At 41.5% G+C, this 24,707-nt stretch overlaps 1 long non-coding RNA gene across 1 annotated transcript in view; it reads right to left on the reverse strand.

The window, feature by feature from the left end:
• Window positions 1–24,707, reverse strand: part of LOC133247833 (uncharacterized) — a 59,492-nt gene that overhangs the window by 21,923 nt on the left and 12,862 nt on the right. The gene's annotated exons all lie outside the window — the stretch shown is intronic.

Below are 24,707 nucleotides of genomic sequence, written 5' to 3' on the forward strand. Positions count from 1 at the left end.
CAGCTTTTTTCCATCACAGCCAACTGGACCCTACGAACAGGCGGCAGGATCTTCTTCAATCAGCTTGACTCTCGGCCGTTAACAGGCGAATTTCAGTCTGCTACACTTTGTCAGGCACAGAAGGGGCAGCCCGTACTGTTTTCTTATGAGCAAGCTCAGTATGGCATATGGACCTATAATTTAACATCTTTGTGGATGGAGTGTGATTTTTTTTTTTTACATAGTTGTATGCAGTAGAGGGCTTATAGAAAACTCTCCCTGTATCTTACTGTACTGTTCAAGAAAGCTGAATTCCACATTGCCAACAAAAGCGTGAAAATGTTCATGAACCTTCTTCTAGGAAAAGCCATTCAAGCCTGATTATTTTTCTAAGTAACTTCAATTAAATTGAAGAAAAAAAGAAGCTTCTCTCTGTGTATGGTCTGTTCATGGCTCATCGACATAAGACTATAGGGGTGGGGTGGGCTGTGTTCCTTAGCATGCGGGGGGCCCTGCTCGTGTGTATCAGAGGATAGAAAGGGAGAGACGGAGACGCTGACCCCGCTGGCAGCCTTGGCCATGGTAAGGACCTCCACAGCCCAAACCCTGTCTAGTGGATGAACAGAAGCTTCATTCCTGTAGAGGAATGCACTAGAAGGCCCACCCTGATCGTATAGACTACCATCCCCGTGAAAAACAAGGAAACAGGCCCTGGAGGGCTAAAGGGTGTTGATGGCAGAGCCGATATTCCAACGTGGGTTAACACATGCCTTCAGAGTTGTGGTGCTTGGGACTTCCCTGGTGGTCCAGGGGCTATGACTCTGCACTTTCAATGCAGAGGTCCCGGTTCAGTCCCTAGTTGGGAACTATATCCCACATGCCACTGCTAAAGATCCCCCATGGCCAAATAAATAATAAGTCATTTTAAAAGAGTTGTGGCACTCAGTGACATGACTGTCCTCACTTCAGAAGTTGTAGACCTTTCCTTCAAAGCCCTATTTTCCCTTTCCAAATCTGCTGCTTTTCTGACATCCTACACAGCTTCTTTCAGTCCCGTTAATGGCTATTTTTAGCTTTACTGATAAAAATTATTTATATGCCAAAGAAGAAATCATCTCGAAGTTGCAACTTTATTGTACCCTAATTTTAAAAAATGTATCATGTAAACATTTTAACATGAGAATACTGGATTAGAAAATATATCCTATTTTTTCAATCATGCCAGATATGGGGTCTAATATGTCCATTTACCAGCGGGTTGTTAACACCGGTGGCCTGGCTGCCTCCCATTCTTGGTGTCACTGCTATCGTTGCTCTGGTTGAATCTGGTTGGGAAATGTCCCCATGGAGCTTAGTTTTCTTAAACAAATGGGAAATGTGCTTGCTCTTTAACGTGGTGAGTGAATATGACTGTTTCGGCCTGTCCCTGTCTCGTTTGGAACAATGTAAATCTCAGTGGGAAGCAAGACTGAGTAAGGACACCCCCAGTCTTAGCTTACCCGCCTTAGAGTAAGACTAAAATGCCCTCTAATGCTTATTTCTGATGGTGCCACAGGTGTCTTCTGGGTGATGAGGCAGAAACCAAGCAGCCTTTGGCCCAGGACACTGCCAAGGCCCGAGGTTATTGCCAATCCCCCGCCAAGTGAGCAAAAATAACCTCAGGCAGAATCATGAGTGTCTGATGCCAAAGTGTCCTTTCTTGGCAAGAGCTCTCCTTTCTCAAGTGACAACTTCCCTACAATTTTTGGTATTTAAATCACTTTCATAATGGTAGGTGTTAATTGACATTGTTGTGTCCGACTCTTTGTAACCCCATGGACTGTAGCCCACCAGTCTCCTCTGTACATGGGATTCTCCATGCAAGAATACTGGAGTGGGCTGCCATGTCATCCTCCAGGGGATGTAATTAACATTAGAAAATACAGTTTCATTTCAGCACCCAAAGCCATTTCAAATATTTTCTCAGAAAGTCCAAAAAGACGAGGAACCATTAGACAAGAATGCATATGGGGGTGGGGGTAGGTAGAAACCCAAGAGAGTTGGATGGAAAACAGCCCTCTGGGGGAATCCCCTCAAGGGACAATTCTGATCCCTGCTGACACACTGTGGGTCCTTGGGACCCTGGGATGACTTACAAGATGGTAAAGACTGATCTGGTTTACATTTACCATAAGGAGTTTATCACACATCTTGTTTCTGGGCTGATGGACATTTCCAGTATAAAACTTTTTTTTTTTTTAAAGCGACATTCTAGCAAGACTGACATGAAAAAAAAAAAAAAAAAAAAAACCTTTCCCCTGGCCCACAATCCTCTCCTAGCAGCAGCCTCATCCTCACATCTTAACAATCCATAGACAGAACAGTCAGAATGGAAGAGCCTGCTGATTCCAAATACCTGGCTGGCGGTGAACGGTTCACAGACACAGGGCCTCAGTCTCTTCCCCTTTGAAACAAGAAAATCAGCAACATCTGAATTATGCCAGAGTTGAGGTTAGCAAGAACCCCTCGTGGAAACATATACATTACCATATGTAAAATAGATAACCAATGGGAATTCTGTCTATGACTCAGGGAGCTCAAACTGATTCTCTGCGACAACCTAGAGGGATGGGATGGGGTGGGAGGGAGGGGACATATGTGTACCTATGGCTGATTCATGTTGATGTATGGCAGAAACCAACACAGTATTGTAAAGTGATTATCCTCCAATTAAAAATAAATTTAAAAAAAGAAACAAGAACCCCTGAGGTCACTAGCCCCAGTTCATCCACCAAGGAGTTGTTTGCAAGCTAGAGGTAATCGTATTCAGTTGGGACCTAAGTTTCCTTATCAGTAAAATTACAAAATTGAGCTCTGTGGTTTTTCAGTTTTAGGGGGAAAAAAATGATCCTCAAAAATTTGTTGTGTGCTAACCACTCATGTAAAAATAGATGAAATGGAGATACTGTGAGGCCCAGCTGAGCCTCTTCTGTAAAATGCCTGTGGACCTCCAGGGAACCCTAGGGTTCTAAGAAGCACCCTTTGAGAAGTCAGATGACCTCATTTCTCCCAGCATTGACATTCTCTAATGATCTACCCAAATCCTACTCTGTGACTCTCTGTGGCTTTACACCAAAGAGGTCAATTAGCAATTAGATGGTACCATGAAAGTAAAAACTTTCAAAACCATAGTTAAGGCAACAACATTAGAATGAGATTAAGATGGAAGACATAAGGAGGGGAAAAAAAGGTAGAAGCAGCTGCAGGAAAGAAATAGCTCATACCCAGATTTAAGGTTGGAGACCAGTTAACCCTTCTCTTTTTCAATGGTCTACCAAGGAAGCACAGGCTCCGAGTTTTCCTACAAATCCCCATTAATTTGAAATACAAGAGACTGGAATGGAAAACAGTCTCTGTATTAATCTGCTTTTTATTTTTCAATGTTTGTTTTTAAAAATAATAGAGCATCTCGTTATGGGAGAATAACAAGGGCTTTGAATTTCACATTGGTTTGGACAAGCCCGCAGCTAGAGAAGACCTTCTGTGGCTGCATCCAGCCTTGGACCTTTACCTGATAGATCAAGCCAGCAACAACTTTGTGCTTGGAAGCAAACTGGCAACAGGATGGAAGAAAAATGCCTAAAGAAGAAATGAAGAAAGAAGGGGCTCTGTCTACCGGAATGATACCTGTATACTGAGCTTCTCTGTACAATGAGCATAGATTCAACTGCAGGTGCCTTGAAATTGTTGGCTTTTCATGTAGTCTTTTCCAAAAATAATTAGCTTCATAAACAAAGTTGACCATAAAAGTGACTAACTTCTATTAATTTACATAGTTTACTATATGACTTGTAACGCATTAAATGTTTTCCATTTAATCCTCACAGCAACCAACAAGGTAGATACTTTAAGATAGGTTTTTTTTCCGTTTTTAAAAAGCTGAAGTATGGTTGATTTGCAATGTTGTGTAAGTTTCTGGTGTACATAGATACTTTCCCTCTTTTTACAGATAAGGAAGCAGATGGTTAGAATGCTTAGATAACTTGCCCCAAATTACTCATTTTATAAGTGACAGAGACAGGATTCAAATCCAGGTCTGGTTGACTCCCTAGCCTATTGGAATCAGTATCACTGATGGGCCAACAGGGGAGAGGCCCAGAAGTGTGAATTCTGGGAATAATGATGTTAATAAAGAGACTTTAAAACTTTGGCTGAAGTGGCAAAAACTCAATTAAATACAAGCAAAGAGAGGATACAACAAAAGAGCTGGAAGACTAAAAGGGTAAATTTCAGACTTAAAATAGTCACAGAAAGCTAGATGATTCGTCCAAATAAATTAAAATTCTCCCTGTGTTGTCATAGGAACAACTCAGTTCCCCTCCTGTTTCTCCTTCCCTCTCACACCACTAATCACTCTCTGACACCAGATGTGGGGAAGTTTTTCCCCACAACAAGCAATTCTCTGTGACACCAGGTGAAAAACTGAAAGTTGCTCAGTCATATCCAACTCTTTGCAACCCCATGGACTATACAGTCCATGGAATTTTCCAGGTCATCATACTGGAGTGGGTAGCCATTCCCTTCTCCAGGGAATCTTCCCAACCCAGGGATCGAACCCAGGTCTCCCACACTGCAGGCAGATTCTTTACCAGCTGGGTCACCTGGGAAGTCCACAGCAGGGAAGACTCCAGATGAGCGCCCTACAATTTAACTCAATTCTGACACTATCTGCCTAGAGATAACAGCAGACCCCATAGGTTAAGGGCTCAGTCCTACAAGACAACTCACCCCTCACCGCAAGTCCAGGCTGTCACTTGTGCTCCTGACCAGTTGGCTATAAATCAAAGGTTCCCACCACCCCTTCCTCAGGTTCAATTAATTTGCAAAAGTGGCTCACAGAACTCAAGAAAACAGTTTCTGTATTGTTTATAAATTTCATATGAAAGGATACGATAAAAGACATAGGTGAACATCGAGATGGAAGAGATGCATGGGCAAAGTGTGGAAAGGGGCTCAGAGCCTCCGTGCCCCACTTTGAGTGCCACCTCCACGGGTTCACCAACCCAGAAGCTCTCTACATCCCACGCTGTGGGAATTTTTAAGGAGGCTTCATCTCATAGGCAATGATCAATCATTAGTTCTATTTCCAGCTCTTTTCCCCTTTCTGGAGAACAAAGGATGGGGCTGAAAATTCCAACCTTCTAATCATGACCTGGTCTTTCTGGTGACCAGAGCCTCCACCAAGAGTTACCCATTAGAACAAAAAAGACATTGCTATTACCCAGGAAATTCCAAGGGATTGAGGAGCTCTGTGTCAGGAACTGGGGTCAAAGACTATTAAAATAAAAGATGCTCTGATTACTTAGAAAATTACAAAGGTTTCAGGACGTCTGCATCAGAAACTGGGGCAGAGACCAATACTTTCATTCTCCATCATCTCACAGTTGTCTATTTCAGTGTCTTACCAAAACAGCTGTGGATAAATTATTCAGAAAGGCTGGGCTTCAACTAAAAGCCAAATGGCAAAATTGAAATTCAAATTGGGATCTCAGAGGAGCCTGCAAGTCTAATGAATGGAACACATAAGCCATAAGTACTCTGATGGTCTGGACAGACAAGTTAACCTGGGTTTCAATGATAAGCCCCAAATCCAGCATCAAGGGTAGCCATTAAGGACAAAGATGTTGTATTCAAACAGCTGTTCACATAGCATCGCTGCATGGTGCACCCTGAGTGAGCAGTAGTAAGATGAATGACCTTTCTGAGCAATGTAGAGACCAGACAAAAACAGGTCAAGACAAAGGCTGAAGGGCAGGTGGGAATGTCTGGGAGCAGAAACAGCTTTGGATGTCTTCAACATCAGGCTCCCAGCAGACATGGCCAGGTGTTACTCTAGCCCTGGGCAGATCTCCTGCAAGCTGAGTTCTGAGCATCCTCACCCTTCTAAGGAGCCTGCAGCTGTCAGGGGATACATTCATTCATTCACTCATTCACTTCTGTAAATATGTTAAGCCTCTATCTGTGTTAGACCTTGAGCAGGATGCTAAGAATATGGAGATTCTTAGAACTTATAACCAAGTGAGAACACAGGAATGTTAGTAGTTACAACATAGTCAAAACACATGTTTGATAATGAAACATCAAACCATCCCCAGGAAAGAAGGGATCCAAGTGCATTGCTGGAGAAAGGAAGGTGAGGGATTGGAACATTGGTAATTTTGCCCTCCAATGGACAGACATCCACAAAAAAGAACTGTCTGGCTAAAGCATGCCAAGGTTGGGAAACCTTGAATAGGAGAAATACTGAGGGGTGGGGAGAGGATACCATCTGTGGTTTTTAGTAGCTAAATGAATGTGTAGTGAGAAAGAGAAAAATGAGGCAAGAAGAGTGGCATGTTACCAGCTTGAGATACAGTCACTGGAGACTGGAGCCATTAATAGAGATCACATGATGAGGAGCAGGTTTCTGCGAAAGCTGAATGTTACATGCGAACTTGCTAGAAACACAGTTTCAGGCCCCAAACCAGCCTTCCTACATTTTAAGAGGCCATGTGATTCATTAGCACATTCACATTTGAGAAGCAATGGTCTAGAGAATGGTCTGAGACAGAGCCATAGCTCTGGGGGAGGGGGTCTTCTTACTTTACTGTGTATTTTTCCAGCAACTCTGAGGCATGAGGATAATCAGAGCCGCCATGTCTGGTTGCACAGGTTGTGTACTGCACAAAGGTGCCTGGTTCAGGATGGGGTTGACATTTGACATTTACCCTTCCCAGGTGGTGCTAGTGGTAAAGAATCCACCTGCCAAAGGAGACATGGGTTCAATTCCTGGGTCAGGAAGATCCTCTGGAGAAGGCAATGGCAACCTGCTCCTGTATTCTTGCTTGGGAAATTCCATGGGCAGAGGAGCCTGGCAGGCTCCAGTCCATGGAGCCCCAAAGAACTGGACATGACGGAGCACATATATTCTGAAAAAGAGATGCATTTTATTTTTCACCACAAGTGCCAAGTTACCTGCACAGGGGCTGTGACCACCCAGAAGATGTATTGTTTAATCTGCACAAAAGCCCTATGGCTGAGCAGTGGCCCTAGAATAGTACAGATCCACATCGCCTTCTCTGCAGTTTTTAAATCTACAAAATCCTGAAAGTCAAAAGGTTTTTTAGAAGATTTGCAACAAGCTCACTTGGCAGCAAAACCTGACCTTAACTAACATGAAACTAATTATAGTCTCTATTTTTCTCACTCACTGTGAGTATTCCTACATTTTCCTGCAGAAATATTAATATAAATGAATTTTATATGTAGTGCAGCTCCACACACAGCCAGCACATGAGGTAATACTCAGAATGCACAGCATTAGTTTTAAAAAATGTGAAAAAATTTGGAATTCTAAAGTACATCTGATGGACAGGGAAGCCTGGTGTGTTGCAGACCACAGGGTTGCAAAGAGTTGGACATGACTGAGTGACTGAACTGAACTGAAGCGTTTTAGACAAGAACTTGTACTAACCCAGTTTTACAGATGGGGAAACTGAGACACAGATAGGTCAAGTACTTGACGGATTCAAGGCTCAAAGCCTATCTCTCTGTGCATCATACTAGTTACAAGAAGTTTACTGAGTAAGATAAGTCTGTGTATAGTCCAGGCCCCTCCCTCACAGGTACTCAAGGTATATTTTCAGACACAAAAAATGGGAGGAGGCATCAGAATCTGCCTTTTGTGGGGGTCTCCCGTAACAGAATGTCAGTCCCCATGCTTGAGCAGCATGTTTCCAAACCAACCTCTGGATGTTCTGACAACACTTAGCCCAAAGCTAGGCACCCCAGAGTCATCCATCAACCTCAGGCTTGCTAGCAGACACAGAGAACCCCAGGAAGACTGAAAAACGATGAAAGCAAGTGAATTCTCATTTGATCTGTGATTGAGACAATGCAGACCAGAGCAAAACAGCATGGGATGGTCTTCTGTTGTGCTATTCTTATTCCGCAGATGGAGGTCTCCAACAGCTGCAGTGAGATCCAAATGTCTGTTCCTTCTTGAAAAGACATGGGTGTGATGCGGAGAGCAAAGTGCCTGTCATCTCTACAGAACCACGGGTTGCTCTGCTCCTTCAACAAAGAATAGACTCTATTCCAACATAAATCAGCCTGGAGCTGTAAGTTATCAGCCAGATAAGAGTCAGTGTACCATCTTCTCTGAAATTCTGCAGATTCTAAAATTATATTCATGTGATGTACCCACAGCTGTATTCTTCACCTTTGAGCTTATATATGACCAACCTAGACAGCTATTAAAAAGCAGAGACATTACTTTGCTGACAAAAGTCCATCTAGTCAAAGCTATGGTTTTTCCAGTAGTCATATGTGGATTTTCTATACAGAAAGCTGAGTGCCGAAGAATTGATGCTTTTGAACAATGGTGTTGGAGAAGACTCTTGAGAGTTCCTTGAACTACAAGGAGATCAAACCAGTCAATCTTGAAGGAAATCAGTCCTGAATATTCATTGGAAGGACTGATGCTGAAACTCCAATACTTTGGCCACCTGATGTGAAGAGCTGACACATTGGAAAAGACCCTGATGCTGGGAAAGACTGAAGGCAGGAGGAGAAGGAGACGACAGGATAGGATGGTTGGATGGCATTATTGGCTTGATAGACATGAGTTTGAGTGAGCTCCAGGAGTTGGTGATGGACAGGGAAGTCTGGCGTGCTGCAGTCTATGGGATCACAGAGAGTCAGACACAACTGAGCGACTGAACTGAACTGAGCTTATGTATTTGGGTGCTGCCACAAGGTAGATGCTTGGAGGACACAAACACCTTGTATGTTCCAGGACCCAGGGAAAGGAGCAGTGATGACCAAAAGAGAGAGAGCCAGACCTCCCTGTGAGTGTTTGAGAGTCTCCTGCAGAGGCGTAGGTCAGAAGTGACCTGCCATGGGGACGGGGTCTCTGGAGCAGCAGTCCTAGGAGGTGCAGCATGTGGCATAAGTCCTCGTGGAGGAGGTTGCCATTAGCCACACTATAGGGCTTCCACAGTGGCTCAGATGGTAAAGAACCCGCCTGCAACGTGGGAGACCTGGGGTCAGTCCCCAGGTTGGGAAGATCCCCTGGAGGAGGGCATGACAATCCACTCCACTATTCTTGCCTGGAGAATCCCCATGGACAAGAGGAGCCTGGCAGGCTACAGTCCATGGGACTGCAAAGTCAGACATGACTGAGCAACTAAGCACAGCACGGCACACACAGAGCCACCAGGTGGGCGATCTACAAATTGGAGAACAATTACACCAAAGAAGTTCCTACATTGCTGTGAAAATTCTAGGCCCCACAACAGACTTCCCAACCTAGGGATCCAGCAAAGGGACTGAGAATCCCCAGGGAATCTGACTTTGAAGGTCAGAAGGATTTGATTACAGAACTTCCACAGGACTGGGGAAACAGAGACTCTTGGAGGGCACAAACAAAACCTTATGCAGACCAGGACCGAAGAGAAAGGAGCAGTGACCCCAAAAGAGAATCAGCCAGACTTGGCTGTAAGTGTTTGGGAGTCTCCGGTGGAGGCGTGAGTCAACAGTGGCCTGCCATGGGGTCGGGGCACTGACGACAGCAGTCCTGAGAGCCAGGACTAAGTCCTTCTAGAGTAGGTCACCGTTACCCTACCACGGTTGGCCTCAGGCCAAACTACAGGGAGGGAGCACAGCCCCACCCATCAACAGAAAATTGGATTAAAGATCTACTGAGCATGGCCTTGCCCACCAGAGCAAGACCCAGTTTTCCCCACAGCCAGTTCCTTCCAGCAGGAACCTAACGCAAGCCTCTTATACTTATTCATCAGAGGGCAGACAGAATGAAAACCACAATCACAAAAAACTAACCAAACTGATCATATGGATTACAGCCTTGTTTAACTCAAGGAAACTTTGACCATGACATGTAAAGCCACCCAAGATAGATGGCTCATGGTGGAGAGTTCTGACAAAACTTGGTCCACTGGAGAAGCAAACGGCAAACCATTTCAGCATTACTGCCTTGAGAAACCCCATGAACAGTATGAAAATGCAAAAAGATATGACACTGAAAGGTGAACCTGCCCCCAACCAGGTCAGTAGGTATCCAATATGCTACTGGAAAAGATCGGAGAAATAGCTCCAGAAGGAATGAAGAGGCTGAGCCAAAGCAGAAATGAGGCCCAGTTGTGCATGTGTCTACTGGTTAAAGTCCAACACTGTAAAGAACAATATTGCATAGGAACCTAGAATGTTAGGTCTATGAATCAAGGTAAATTGGAAGTGGTCAAACAGAAGAGGGCAAGAGTGCACACCAACGATTTAGGAATCAGTTATCTAAAATGGACAAGAATGGGCGAATTTAATTCAGATGACCATTATATCTACTACTGTGGGCAAGAATTCCTTAGAAGAAATAGAGTAGACCTCATAGTCAACAAAAGAGTCTGAAATGCAGTTCAGTTCAGTTGCTCAGTCCTGTACGACTCTTTGTGACCTCATGGACCGCAGCACGTCAGGCCTCCCTGTTCATCACCAACTCACAGAGTTTACTCAAACTCATGTCCATTGAGTCGGTAATGCCATCCAACCACCCTCATCCTCATCTCATGTCGTCCCCTTCTCCTCCAGCCTTCAATCTTTCTCAGCATCAGGGTCTTTTCCAATGAGTCAGCTCTTTGCATCAAGTGGCCAAAGTATTGGAGTTTCAGCTTCAGCATCAGTCTTTCCAATGAATATTCAGGACTGATCTCCTTTAGGATGGACTGGTTGGATCTCCTTGCAGTCCAAGGGACTCTCAAGAGGCTTCTCCAATACCACAGTTCAAAAGCATCAATTCTTTGGCACTCAGCTTTCTCTATAGTCCAATTCTCACATCCCTACATGACTACTACAAAAACCATAGCCTTGATTAGATGGACCTTTGTTGGCAAAGTAATGTCTCTGCTTTTTAATATGTTGTCTAGGTTGGTCATAACTATGCTTCCATTGAGTAAGTGTCTTTTAATTTCATGACTGCAGTCACCATCTGCAGTGACTTTGGAGCCCAAAAAAACAAAGTCTGCCACTGTTTCCACTGTTTCCCCATCTATTTGCCATGACATAATGGGATGCCATGATCTTAGTTTTCTGAATGTTGAGCTTTAAGCCAACTTTTTCACTCTCCTCTTTCACCTTCATCAAGAGGCTCTTTAGTTCCTCTTCACTTTCTGCCATAAGGGTGATGCCATCTGCACATCCAAGGTTATTAACATTTTTCCCAGCAATCTTGATTCCAGCTTGTGTTTTATCCAGCCCAGCATTTTGCATGATGTACTCTGCATATAAGTTAAATAATCAGGGTGACAATATACAGCCTTGATGTACTCCTTTCCCTATTTGGAACCAGTCCGTTGTTCCATGTCCAGTCAGTTCTAACTATTGCTTCCTGACATGCACACAGATTTCTCAAGAGGCAGGTCAGGTAGCTTGGTATTCCCATCTCTTTCAGAATTTTCCACAGTTTATTGTGATCCACACAAAGTCTTTGGCATAATCAATAAAGCAGAAATAGATATTTTCTGAAATTTTCTTGCTTTTTTGATGATCCAGCAGAGGTTGGCAATTTGATCTCTGGTTCCTATGCCTTTTCTAAAACCAGCTTGAATATCTGGAAGTTCACAGCTCACGTATTGCTGAAGCCTGGCTTGGAGAATTTTGAGCATTACTTTATTAGCGTGTGAGATGAGTGCAGAGTACATTATCAGAAATGCTGGGCTGGATGAAGCACAAGCTGGAGAAATATAAATAACCATAGATATGCAGATGACACCACCCTTATGGCAGACAGTGGAGAAGAACTAAAGAGCCTCTTGATGAAAATGAAAGAAGAGAGTGAAAAAGTTGGCTTAAAGCTCAACATTCAGAAAACGAAGATCATGGCATCCGGTCCCATCACTTCATGGCAAGCAGATGGGGAAATAGTTGAAACAGTGACAGACTTTATTTTTCTGGGCTCCAAAATCACTGCAGATGGTGACTGCAGCCATGAAATAAAAGATGCTTACTCCTTGGAAGGAAAGTTATGACCAACCTAGACAGCATATTAAACAGCAGAGACATTACTTTGCCAACAAAGGTCCGTCTAGTCAAAGCTATGGTTTTTCCAGTGGTCATGTATGGATGTGAGAGTTGGACTATAAAGAAAGCTGAGTGCTGAAGAATTGATGCTTTTGAATTGTGGTATTGGAGAAGCCTCTTGAGATTCCCTTGGACTGCAAGGAGATCCAACCAGTCCATCCTAAAGGAGATCAGTGTTCACTGGAAGGACGGATGTTGAAGCTGAAACTCCAATACTTTGGCCACCTGATGCAAAGAGTTGACTCATTGGAAAAGACCCTGATGCTGAGAAAGATTGAAGGCTGGAGGAGAAGGGGATGACAGAGGATGAGATGGTTGGATAGGATCACTGACTCAATGGAGATGAGTTTGAGTAAATTCTGGGAGTTGATGATGGACAGGGAGGCCTGATGTGCTTTGGTCCATGAGGTCGCAAAGAGTCGGACATGACTGAATGACTGAACTGAGATGAATGCAATTGTGCAGTAATTTGAGCCTTCTTTGGCATTGCCTTTTTTTGGATTGGAATGAAAACTGATCTTTTCCAGTCCTGGGGCCACTGCTGAGTTTTCCAAATTTGCTGGCATATTGAGTGCCACACTTTCACAGCATCATCTTTTAGGATTTGAAATAGCTCAACTGGAATTCCATCACCTCCACTAGCCTTTTTCGTAGTGATGCTTCCTATGGCCCACTTGACTTCACATTCCAGGATGTCTGGCTCTAGGTGAGTGATCACACCATCGTGATTATCTGGATCATGAAGATCTTTTTTGTACGGTTCTTTTGTGTATTCTTGCCACTTCTTTTTAATATCTTCTGCTTCTGTTAGGTCCATACCATTTCTGTCTTTTTTGAGCCCATCTTTGCATGAAATGTTCCCTTGGTATCTCTAATTTTCTTGAAGAGATCTCTAGTCTTTCGTGTTCTATTATTTTCCTCTATTTCTTTAAACTGAATACTGAGGAATGCTTTCTTATCTCTCCTTGCTATTCTTTGGAACTCTGCATTCAGATGCTTATATCTTTCCTTTTCTCCTTTGCTTTTCACTTCTCTTTTCATCGCTATTTGTAAGGCCTCCTCAGACAGCCATTTTGCCTTTTTGCATTTCTTTTTCTTGGGGATGGTCTTGATCCCTGTCTCCTGTCCAGTGTCACGAACCTCCGTCCACAGTTCATCAGCACTGTCTATCAGATCTAGTCCCTTAAAGCTATTTCTCACTTCCACTGTATAATCACAAGGGATTTGATTTAGGTCATACCTGAATGGTCTAGTGGTTTTCCCCACTTTCTTCAATTTAAGTCTGAATTTGGCAATAAGGAGGTTCATGATCTGAGCCACAGTCAGCTCCTGGTTTTGTTTTTGCTGACTGTATAAAGCTTCTCCATCTTTGGCTGCAAAGAATATAATGAATCTGATTTTGGTGCTGGCCATCCGGTGATGTCCATGTGTGGAGTCTTCTCTTGTGTTGTTGAAAGTGGGTGTTTGCTATGACCAGTGCATTCTCTTGGCAAAACTCTATTAGCTTTTGCCCTGCTTCAATTTGTACACCAAGACCAAATTTGCCTGTTACTCCAGGTGCTTCTTGACTTCCTACTTTTGCATTCCAGTCCTGTATAATGAAAAGGACATCTGTTTTGGGTGTTAGTTCTAAAAGGTCTTGTACTTGGGTGCAATCTCAAAAATGACAGAATGATCTTGGTTCGTTTCCAAGGTAAAGCATTCAATATTACAGTAATCCGAGTCTATGCCCAAAGCACTAATGCCGAAGATTAAGTTGAACAGTTCTGTGTTCTAAGACCTACAAGACCTTCTAGAACTAACACTAAAAAAAGATGTCCTTTTGGGCTTCCGTAGAGGCTCAGTGGTAAAGAATCCACCAGCCAATGCATGAGACTTGGGTTTGATCCCTGGTTCAGGAAAATCACACATGCCATGGAGCAACTAAGCCCATGTGCCACACTATTTAGCCTGTGCTCTAGAAGCCAGGAACACAACTACTGAAGGCCACATGCCCTAAAACCTGTGCTCAGCAACAACAGAAGCAGCAGCCACGCACAATGAGAAGCCCACACGCTGCAACTAGAAAGGAACCCTCCCTTCTCCACAACTAGAGAAAAACCTGCACAGCAGTGAAGACCCAGCACATCCATAAATAAATAAATAAGTAAATTAACTTTAGGAAAGATGTCCTTTTCATCACAGGGGGTTGGAATGCAAAAGTAGGAATCAAGAGATATCTAGAGTAACAGGCAAGTTGGGCCTTGGAGTGCAAAATGAAGCAGGGCAAGGGCTAAGAGTTTTGTCAAGAGAACGCACTGGTCATAGCAAACACCTTCTTCCAACAGCACAAGAGACGACTCTACACATGGACATCACCAGATGTCTGGTCTATAACCAAATCAAATGTATTATATTCTTTGCAGCCAAAGATGGAGAAGCTGTATATAGTCAGCAAAAATAAGACTGGGAATTGACTGTGTTTCAGATCATCAACTTCTTATTGTCGAATTCAGACTTAAATTGAAGAACGTAGGGAAAACCACTAGGGCAGTCATTTACTACTACTACTACTAAGTCACTTCAGTCGTGTCTGACTCTGTGCGACCCCTGAGACAGCAGCCCACCAGGCTCCCCCGTCCCTGGGATTCTCCAGGCAAGAACACTGGAGTGGGTTGCCATTTCCTTCTCCAATGCGTGAAAGTGAAAAGTGAAAGTGAAGTTGCTCAGTCGTGTCCGACCCTTAGCAATCCCATGGACTGCAGCCCACCAGGCTCCTCCATCCATGGGATTCTCTAGGCAAAAATACTGGAGTGGGGTTCCCATTGCCTTCTCCGAGGGCAGTCATTTAGTATGACCTAAATCAAATCCCTTATGATTATACAGTGAAAGTGACAAATAGATTCAAGGGATTAGATCTGATAGACAGAGTGCCTGAAAAACTATGGATGGAAGTTCATAACAATGTACAGGAGGTGGTGATCAAAATCATCCCAAAGGAAAAGAAATGCAAAAAGGCAAATGGTTGTCTGAGGATGCCTTACAAATAGCAGATAAAAGAAGAGAGGTGAAAGGCAAAGGAGAAAAGGAAAGATATATCCATTTGAATGCAGAGTTCCAAAGAATAGCAAAGGGAGATAAGAAACCCTTCTTAAGTGGACAAAGTAAAGAAACAGAGGGAAACAATAGAATGGGAAGAACTAGAGATCTTTTCAAGAAAATTAGAGATACCAAGGGAAAATTTCATGTAAAGATGGGCACAATAGAGAACAGAAATGGTATGGACATAACAAAAGCAGAAGATATTAAGAAGAGGTGGCAAGAATACACAGAAGAACTGTACGAAAAAGGTCTTAATGACCTGGATAACCACAATGGTATGGTCACACACCTAAAGCCACACATCCTGGAGTGTGAAGTCAAGGGGGCCTTAGGAAGCATTACTATGAGCAAAGCTAGTGGAGGTGATAGAATGCCAGCTAAGCTATTTCAAATCCTAAAAGATGATGCTGTGAAAGTGTGGCACTCAATATGCCAGCAAATTTGGAAAACTCAGCAGTGGCCACAGGACTGGAAAAGGTCAGTTTTCATTACAATCCCAAAGAAGGGCAATGCCAAAGAATGTTCAAGCTACCACACAATTGTACTCATTTCACATGCTATCAAAGTAACACTCAAAATCCTTCAAACTAGGCTTCAACATTACATGAACCTAGAAATTCCAGATGTACAAGCTGGATTTAGAAAAAGCATAGGAACCAGAGATCAAATTGCCAACATCCACTGGATCATTGAAAAAACAAGAGAATTCCAGAAAAACCTCTATTTCTGCTTCATTGACTATGCTAAAGCCTTCGACTGTGTGGATCACAGCAAACTGTGGAAAATTCTATGGGAATACCAGACCACCTGACCTGTTGCCTGAGAAACCTGTATGCAGGTCAAGAAACAACAGTTAGAACCGGACACGGAACAACGAACTGGTTCAAAATTGGGAAAGGAGTACGTCAAAGCTGTATATTGTCACCCTGCTATTTAACTTATATGCAGAGTACATCATGAGAAATGCTGGGCTGGATGAAGCACAAGCTGGAATCAAGATTTTGGGAGAAATGTCAATAACCTTGGATATGCAGATGACACCACCCTAATGGAAGAAAGCAAAGAGGAACAAAGGAGCCTCTTGATGAAGGTGAAAGAGGAGAGTGAAAAAGCTGGCCTAAAACTCAACATTCACAAAACAAAGACCATGGCATCCAGTCCCATGACTTCATGGCAAATAGCTGAGTAAAACACGGAAACAGTGACAGACTTTATTTTCTTGGGCTCCAAAATCACTGTGGATGGTGACTGTAGCCATGAAATTAAAAGATGCTTGCTCCTTGGAAGAAAAACTATGACAAACCTAGACAGCGTATTAAAAAGCAGAGACATCACTTTGCTGACAAAGGTCCATAGAGTCAAAGCTATGAATTTCCCAGTAGTCATGTATGGATATGAGACTTGGACCATAAAAAAAGGCTGAGCTGAAGAATTGATGCTTTTGAATTGTGGTGCTGGAGAAGACCCTTGAGAGTCCATTGGAAAGCAAGGAGGTCAAACCAGTCAATCCTAAAAGAAATCAACCCTGAATATACATTGGAAGGACTGTTGCTGAAGCTCCAATACTTGGGCCTGATGCGAAGAACTGACTCATTGAAAAAGATCCTGATGCTGAGAAGATTGAGAGCAGGAGGAGAAGGGGGCCAAGGGGATGAGATAGTTGGATGGCATTATTAACTCAATGGGCAAGAGTTTGAGCAAACTCCAGGAGACAGTGTAGGACGAGGAAGCTTGGCATGCTGCAGTCAATGGGATCACAAAGAGTCAGACATGACTGAGTGAACATAATAACAGCAACAAGATGATAATTGGAAATTTGGTATCTCGTTGCCAAAATCAATGATGATCCACTCTTTAAATGAACTTAAACTTTTATAAGAATATTTGTTTTTTAAAAAACCTTTTAAAATATTTCAGTGAACACTGGATTCAAAATTATTTTCTGATTCATTTCTAATTCTTTCGATTGTGTATATATCAATTACATATGAATGTGTATTTATCACTTTATTATTTTATATACATATTTACATCCCTTCTGGGAGATAGTGAAGGACAGGGAAGCCTGGTGTGCCACAGTCCATGGGGTCGCAAAGACTTGGACACGACTGAGTGACTGAACAACAACAGAAATCCCATCTCTGGAAAAGTGCTTATTCAACTCTCTTGGCCATTTAAAAACTGTTTTATTATTGAGTTGTAAAGATTCTTTATAAATTTTACTTCAAAGTCAATCAGAAATATATTTTGCAAATATTTTCTCCAAGTCTGTGGCTTGCCTTTTCATTCTTGAAAACGTGTCTTTCAAAGAGAGTTTTAAATTTTGTTGAAGCCCCACTTACCAATTTTTATCTTATGGTAGGTTATAGGTCAAGTAAGACATCTTTGTTCAACCTAAAGTCTCCAAGATTTTCTCCAGTGTTTTCTCATAGAGTTATTATAATTTTAGCTCTTATATTTAAATCTATATTTATTTAGAGGTAATTTTGTACATGATACGAGATAAGGGTCATAGTTAAGATCATACGTATATCCCATTTTTCGAGCTGTTTTTTGAAGGAACTATATTCTTCTCACCTTGGTGCTTTTGTCAAAAACCAAGTGGCCATATATGTATGGGTAACTTTCTGGCCTCTCTCTTCCTTTCCCCCGACCTATATGAATTTCTTCATGCTGATACCACAACATCTTAATTACTGTAGTTTCATAATAAGCCTTGAAATAATGTAAGCATAATTTCCTCCAGTTTTTTTTGTTTTTTAATTGCCCTGGCTATGACCTCCAATACAAGGTTTATGGTTAAGTGGAAAGTGGGCTTCCCTGGTGGCTCAGCTGGTAAAGAATCTGCCTGCAATGCAGGAGACCTGGGTTTGATCCCTGGGTTGGGAAGATCCCCTGGAGAAGGGAAAGGCAACCCATTCCAGTATTCTGGCCTGGAGAATTCCATGGACCACAGGATTGCAAAGTGTCGGAAACGACTGAGGGACTTTCACTGTATATATCACTGTAGGAGGAAAGTATTCTGTTTTGACTATAAAGTATGATGTCAGATGTAGGTGTTTTGTAGGTGTCCATGATGAGCAAATTGAGGTAGCCAGTTAGTTGTTTTATTAGAGATTTTGCATTTACAGTCATGGGAAATACTGTTCTGTAGTGGTTTTTTTTTTTTTCTTCTCATAATCTCTTCATATGCTTTGGTGTCAGGGTAATACTGACCTCATAACATGACTTTTTATTTTCTGGAAGAATCTGTATATAAATTGTATTATTTCTCCCTCGAATGTTAAGTACTCTTCACCCATGAAGCCATCTGAACCTTGATTTTTCATTGCAGGGAAGACCTTTAATTACAAATCCATTTTACTTAATAGATATATGGATGGGCTTCCCAGGTGGCGCTGTTGGTAAAGAATCTGCCTGCCAAAGCAGGAGACACAAGAGACAACGGTTCGTTCCCTGGGTCAGGAAGATCCCCTGGAGAAGGAAATGGCAACTTGCTCCAGTATTCTTATCTAGAGAATTCCATAGACAGAGGAGCCTGGCAGGCTACAGTCCATGGGGCCACAAAGTGTCAGAGACGACTAAGAGCACACACACACAACAGATATGCTGCTGCTGCTAAGTCACTTCAGTCGTGTCTGACTCTGTGCAACCCCACAGACGGCAGCCTACCAGGCTCCCCCGTCCCTGGGTTCTCCAGACAAGAACACTGGAGTGGGTTGCCATTTCCTTCTCCAATGCATGAAAGTGAAAAGTGAAAGTGAAGTCACTCAGTCGTGTCCGAACCTCAGCGACCCCATGGACTGAGCACCTGGTTATTTCAAATGAGTCCATGAAACTGCAGGACAGCAGACTGTTTACTGCTAACTGGCCCTAATGGTAAAGAAGACATGGACCTCTACTGAAAAACATCTTCCAAATGGAAGGTCAGCAGTAGTAAGGGGGTGTGGATAAAAGGAAAAGGAAAAATCTTTTTGACGGCTTCAGAAGTGGCGGAATAGGTGGTTAATGTAGAAGTCAACCATGTGAACTGTAAATACATTTTACTGGAGATGTTAATTCAAATTATACCCAAAGACAAAACATTCCTACTGTAGATTTTTTTTTTATCATTCATAGAAAGGTATACTGCTTTAATTCTTATCAGTAATTTCAACTCTCCAAGTGCCATTAATAACATTAAGGTGAACCTAAATTTTATGTTGGAGCCTAGAAGGGTGAAAATTTAAAATTATGAACTAAATCTATTATTTCCTTTAAATTTTTTTTTCCTTTAAATGTTAAAATAAATTCTTAGGTAATAAAATGCAGATTCAGTTAAGGGCATGGTTATTCTAATATCATTCTTTGGAGGTAATTATTTTCAAATTATTTAGCTTTTTTCTATACTAGTTAGTTCTATATTTCTAAAGAGTATGCTTATACTGTAATTTTCCAGGTTTAAATTTTAAACATTTTCTATTTTATTACACATGTATATATTTTTCATACTATGCAAGATTAGATTGTTCCTTCCTGACTCTCCATACCCTCCTTATACTTAACACACCATTTATGCCATCTTCTTAACATAGTTTTATTAAGCACTGATTTCTTTTTAGTTGGCAGGGCCAAGTACAACTGTTATAAGCAGCATTTATTCTAACTGGTCAGTATCACTGCTGTACTAAGTATCCTGAAAAATCAATTTTTGGTCAAATGCATGTTCAGGTCATATTTTGATTATATTTAGTTCTTATTAAAATTTTTTATTTCGGTGTTTATTTATATCATTATGACTATATACTGTTCATTGCATAACCACAGTATGTACTATGATCACTTCCTCTTTTGTCTAACTTTTTGTTTTTTACTATAAGTCAATAATTGTTGTTCGTCAGTTAAGTCATGTCCAACTCTTTGTGACCCCATGAATGGCAGCACACCAGGCTTCCCTGTCCTTCACTATCTCCCAGAGCTTGCTCAAACTCATTTCTATTGAGTTGGTGATGCCATCCTCCATCATCCGCTTCTCTTCCTGCCCTCAATCTTTCCCAGCATCAGGGTCTTTTCCAATGAGTCAACTCTTTGCATCAAGTGGCCAAAGTACTGGAGCTTCAGCTTTAGCATCAGTCCTTTCAATGAATATTCAGGGTTGATTTCCTTTAGGATCGACTGGTTTGATCTCCTTGTGTCCAAGGGACTCTCAAGAATCTTTTCCAACACCACAGTACAAAAGCATCAATTCTTTGGCACTCAGCCTTCTTTGTGGTCCAACTCTCACATCCATACATGACTACTGGAAAAACCATAGCTTTGACTACACAGACCTTTTGTCAGCAAAGTGATGTCTCTGCTTTTTAATACACTGTCTAGGTTTGTTATAGCTTTAGTTTCAAGGAGCAACTGTCTTTTAATTTTGTGGTTGCAGTCACCATCTGCAGTCATTTTGGAGCCTAAGAAAATAAAATCTGTCACTGTCAATTACCTTACTCTAAAATGTAATCCATTTGCTTCTTTTTCTAGACATCTATCTCTAAGTTATGCTCACAATCTCCAACAGGGTTATAAAATGCTTCTCGATACTGTCAAAGTTTTTTTCTCCCTCTTCACACATCCCTAATGGAGTCTTCTGTCCCCCTATAGGGTACACAAGAGGAGCTGTTGAACTGGGGACTAACCATCCTTTTCTTTGCCTCTCTTCTGTGTTAGATTCTATTCCTGGAATTCTATGTCTTCCTCTTTCTGGGTTTCCTTCATTTTCGATGAAGCATATTTTCAAATATCTTCCTTAGAATGAGTATATGGAATTAAATTTTTGAGACTCCGCATGCATGTCTAAAAATGTTTATTTCATCTTTATACATAATCATTTGAATGGGTACAGAATTCTCCCTACAAAATATCTTTCTCCACAATTTTGATATTTCTCTATTGGTTTCCAGCTTTGAGAGTCTGTGGAGGACTTGGTGACAACAGATATGAATCCTTAAAATACCTAATTTTTCTGGACTGAGTTTTGGTGGTTTATACCCTTTAAGGAGTACATCCATTTCCTCTAAATTGCTGGATTTATTGGCATGAAGTTGATAATATTCCTTTATCACTTTAGTGTTTGTTGTATGTCGTTAAATCCCCTTCTATGTTGGTGGTTGGTATCTTCTCCTTTTGCTTCACCAATCTATTGGTGAAATTTATCTGTCTCACTGATTCTTTCTAAAATAAGCTCTAGTTTCATCAATGTCTCTTTGCTTTTCTTTTGTTTTCAATTTCATTGATTTATGTTTTCATCTTTTTAATTTTCTTCTTGCCTTGGGATTAATTTGTTCTTTTTCTGGTTTACACTGGAACCTAAAAATATTAGTTTGCATCCATTCTTCTTTACTAATATAAGCACTGAAAGCTATAATATTCCTTATAGGCACTATCTCTAGCCACATTCCATACATTTTGGTAAATTGTGTTTCCACTTTTATTCAATTCAAAGTACTTTCTAGTTTTCCTTCTTTGACTCATGGGTTACCTAGGCCTATGATAGGAATTTCTCATATATTTTTCAGTCTTTTATTTCTAGTTAATTCCACCGTGGCCAGAAAACATAATTGTATGATTTCCACTCTTTTAAATTTATTGAAACTTATTTTATGGCCCTAAATAGCATCAATCCTGATGTTTGTTCTCTGTGCAACTGAGAAGAATATGTATCCTGCTGTTACTGGGTGGAACATTCTATAACCAACTAGGTCAGGTTGACTGATAATGTTGTTCAAGTTTTATATATCTTCATTGTTTCATCAATTGAGAAAAATGGTGACATTATCTATTATAACTGTGGGTTTATCTATTTCTCCTTGAGGTTCTATCAATTTTTGTATTGATGTATTTTGAGGCTTTCAAAATTAGGTGCATGCACATTTAGTAATATTATGTTCTCTTGAGGAATTCGTTCTCTATTATGAAAAGTCCTATTCGTCCCCGTTAATGTGCCTTGTGCTGAAGTCTACTTTTTCTGATACTAACACAGCTACTCCATTTTTCTTTTTTCAGATTTTGTATTGTAATCTTTTCCTGTTCTTTCACTTTTACCTGTGTCTTTATAGTGTTCTTTGTTGATTATGTATAAATGGACACTTTTAATCTAACAATCCTTGTCTTTTAATGCTAATATTTAATGCAATCTAATCTGACAATTCCTGCCTTTTATTTAGACAACTTACATTTAATCTAGATGGGAGGTGGTGGTTGAGGGGAGGATGGGATGAACTGGGGGAGTAGCACTGATATATATACACTGTGTTTAATTGCTTAGTTGTGTCCAACTCTACAACCCCATGGACAACCCAATGGATTGTAGCCCACTAAGCTCCTCTCTCCATGGGGATTCTCCAGGCAAGAATACTGGAGTGGGTTGCCATGCCCTCCTCCAGAGGATCTTCCCAACCCAGGGATTGAACCCAGGTCTCCTGCATTACAGCGGGATTCTTTACCCTCTGGGCCACCAGGGAAGCCCAAAGAGATCACCCAATGTGGGGCTCAAACTCATGACCCTGAGATTAAGTGTCTCATGCTCTACTGACTAAGCTAGCCTGGCAGTATGTATAAAATAGATAACTAGTGGGAAGCTACGGTATAGCAAGCACAGGGAGCTCGACTCAGTGCTCTGTGATGACCTAGACGGGTGGGAAGGAACCTCAGCAGGGAGGGGATATATGTATGCGTATAGCTGATTCACCTGTTGTACAGCAGAAACTAACAACATTGTGAAGAAATTACACTCCAATTAAAAAAAAAAAAGAGTGGTGGACTGAGTCTGGGATTTTTCTGTGGGCTACAGTAAGGATTACCTCCAGGCAGAAAACCCCAGCAGTGGCAGACCTCACCTCATTGTTCTCCTTTCTCAAGGGTCACAATTGGTTTCTGCCTGTTGTCCCCAAATTCCAAAGCTAGTTATTTCCTATATTTTGCCAATTTTACTTTTTTTTTTTTAATCGTGGGAAGGTAATTCTAGATTTGTTAATCCCTCATGGTCCCATGCAAATGTCTGCTCATTGTTTTAACTGTTGTTCAGTTGCTCAGTCCTGTCCGGCTCTTGCAACCCCATGGACTGCAGCATGCCAGGCTTCCCTGTCCTTCACTGGCTCCCAGAGTTTGCTCAAACTCATGTCCATTGAGTCGGTGATGCCATCCTACCATCTCATCCTCTGTTGTCCTTTTAATAGCTATAGCAAAATTTACACCCCCTGGCTTAGTTATTCCTTTAACACTGAGAATTTGGATTATATCTTTAATTAAAAAAAAAAAAAAGTGTCAATATGAACGCTGTTGTTTTTAAAAAACTTGGATTTTCTTCAGAATATATTTTCTTGATACTTAAGTTAGCAGAACAAAGGGTGTGAACAATTTTACAGTTCTTGTTGCAATATCCTAAGTGTTCCAAAAAAGATAAAATCTACTTACAGTGCTGCTCGGCACTGTAATATGAATATATATTTCTCCTGATTGCCAACATTGGACTTTATCACTTTATTTTTGTAAATTGAAACCATGAGTAATGGCACCTAGAAGATGATTTATTTTTTCTAATATTGCTATGAAAATTGTGCACTTCCCATCAAATAATTAAACATCTGGGGTCTGTTGTGCAGAAACTGTTTATCAACCTTGACAACATATCAGGAAAAATTAAAGTATTCATTCTGTAAGAACTCATCACGTCTGTATGATAGTAAGCTACACAGTTTAACCTTTTTTACTTTACATAAAACTTTCATTTTTTAAGTGCCTCTCTTTAAGCCGATTGTTTACTTTTGTTCTTAGTTCTGGCAGTGGCTCTTTATCCAGATGATTCCATCTTTTTAACTTACATATTAATGATACATTATTATTTTTTTTGAGAGAGAAGAATAAAGTTTATTAGAGTGGGAGACGCTGTTAGAACAGCAGGCTGGTTCAAGGGAAAGCTGAATGCTTTTGCAGGCTAGTAGCCAATTTTTATAATGTCAAGACAGAAAAAATTCTTACAGGAATGGTGGCATCAGGTGATTAGTTAGGATGCTACAGGGTGGATGATAGGGTGAGTATTTTACATAATATGGGGTCAGGGAACTGGCCGGTTTAGGTCCAAAGGCTCATGGCAACAGTGGCTGTGGGGCTTGATCAGTTCCAGAGATTTTTATCCTGTGATCTTGGTATCAGTTCAGTTCACTCAGTCATGTCCGACTCTTTGCGACTCCATGGACCGCAGCATGCCAGGCCTCCCTGTCCATCACCAACTCCCGGAGTTTACCCAAACTTATGTTCACTGAGTCAGTGATGCCATCCAACCATCTCATCCTCTGTCGGTCCCTTCTCCTCCTGCCCTCAATCTTTCCCGGCATCAGGGTCTTTTCAGATTAGTCAGCTCTTTGCATCAGGTAACCAAAGTACTGGAGTTTCAGCTTCAGCATCAGCCCCTCCAATGAACACTCAGGACCGATCGATCTCCTTTAGGATGGACTGGTTGGATCCCCTAGCAGTACAAGGGACTCTCAAGAGTCTTCTCCAACACCACAGTTCAAAAG

This window comes from Bos javanicus, chromosome 5, assembly GCF_032452875.1.
Source record: "Bos javanicus breed banteng chromosome 5, ARS-OSU_banteng_1.0, whole genome shotgun sequence".
Taxonomy (NCBI): Eukaryota; Metazoa; Chordata; class Mammalia; order Artiodactyla; family Bovidae; genus Bos; species Bos javanicus.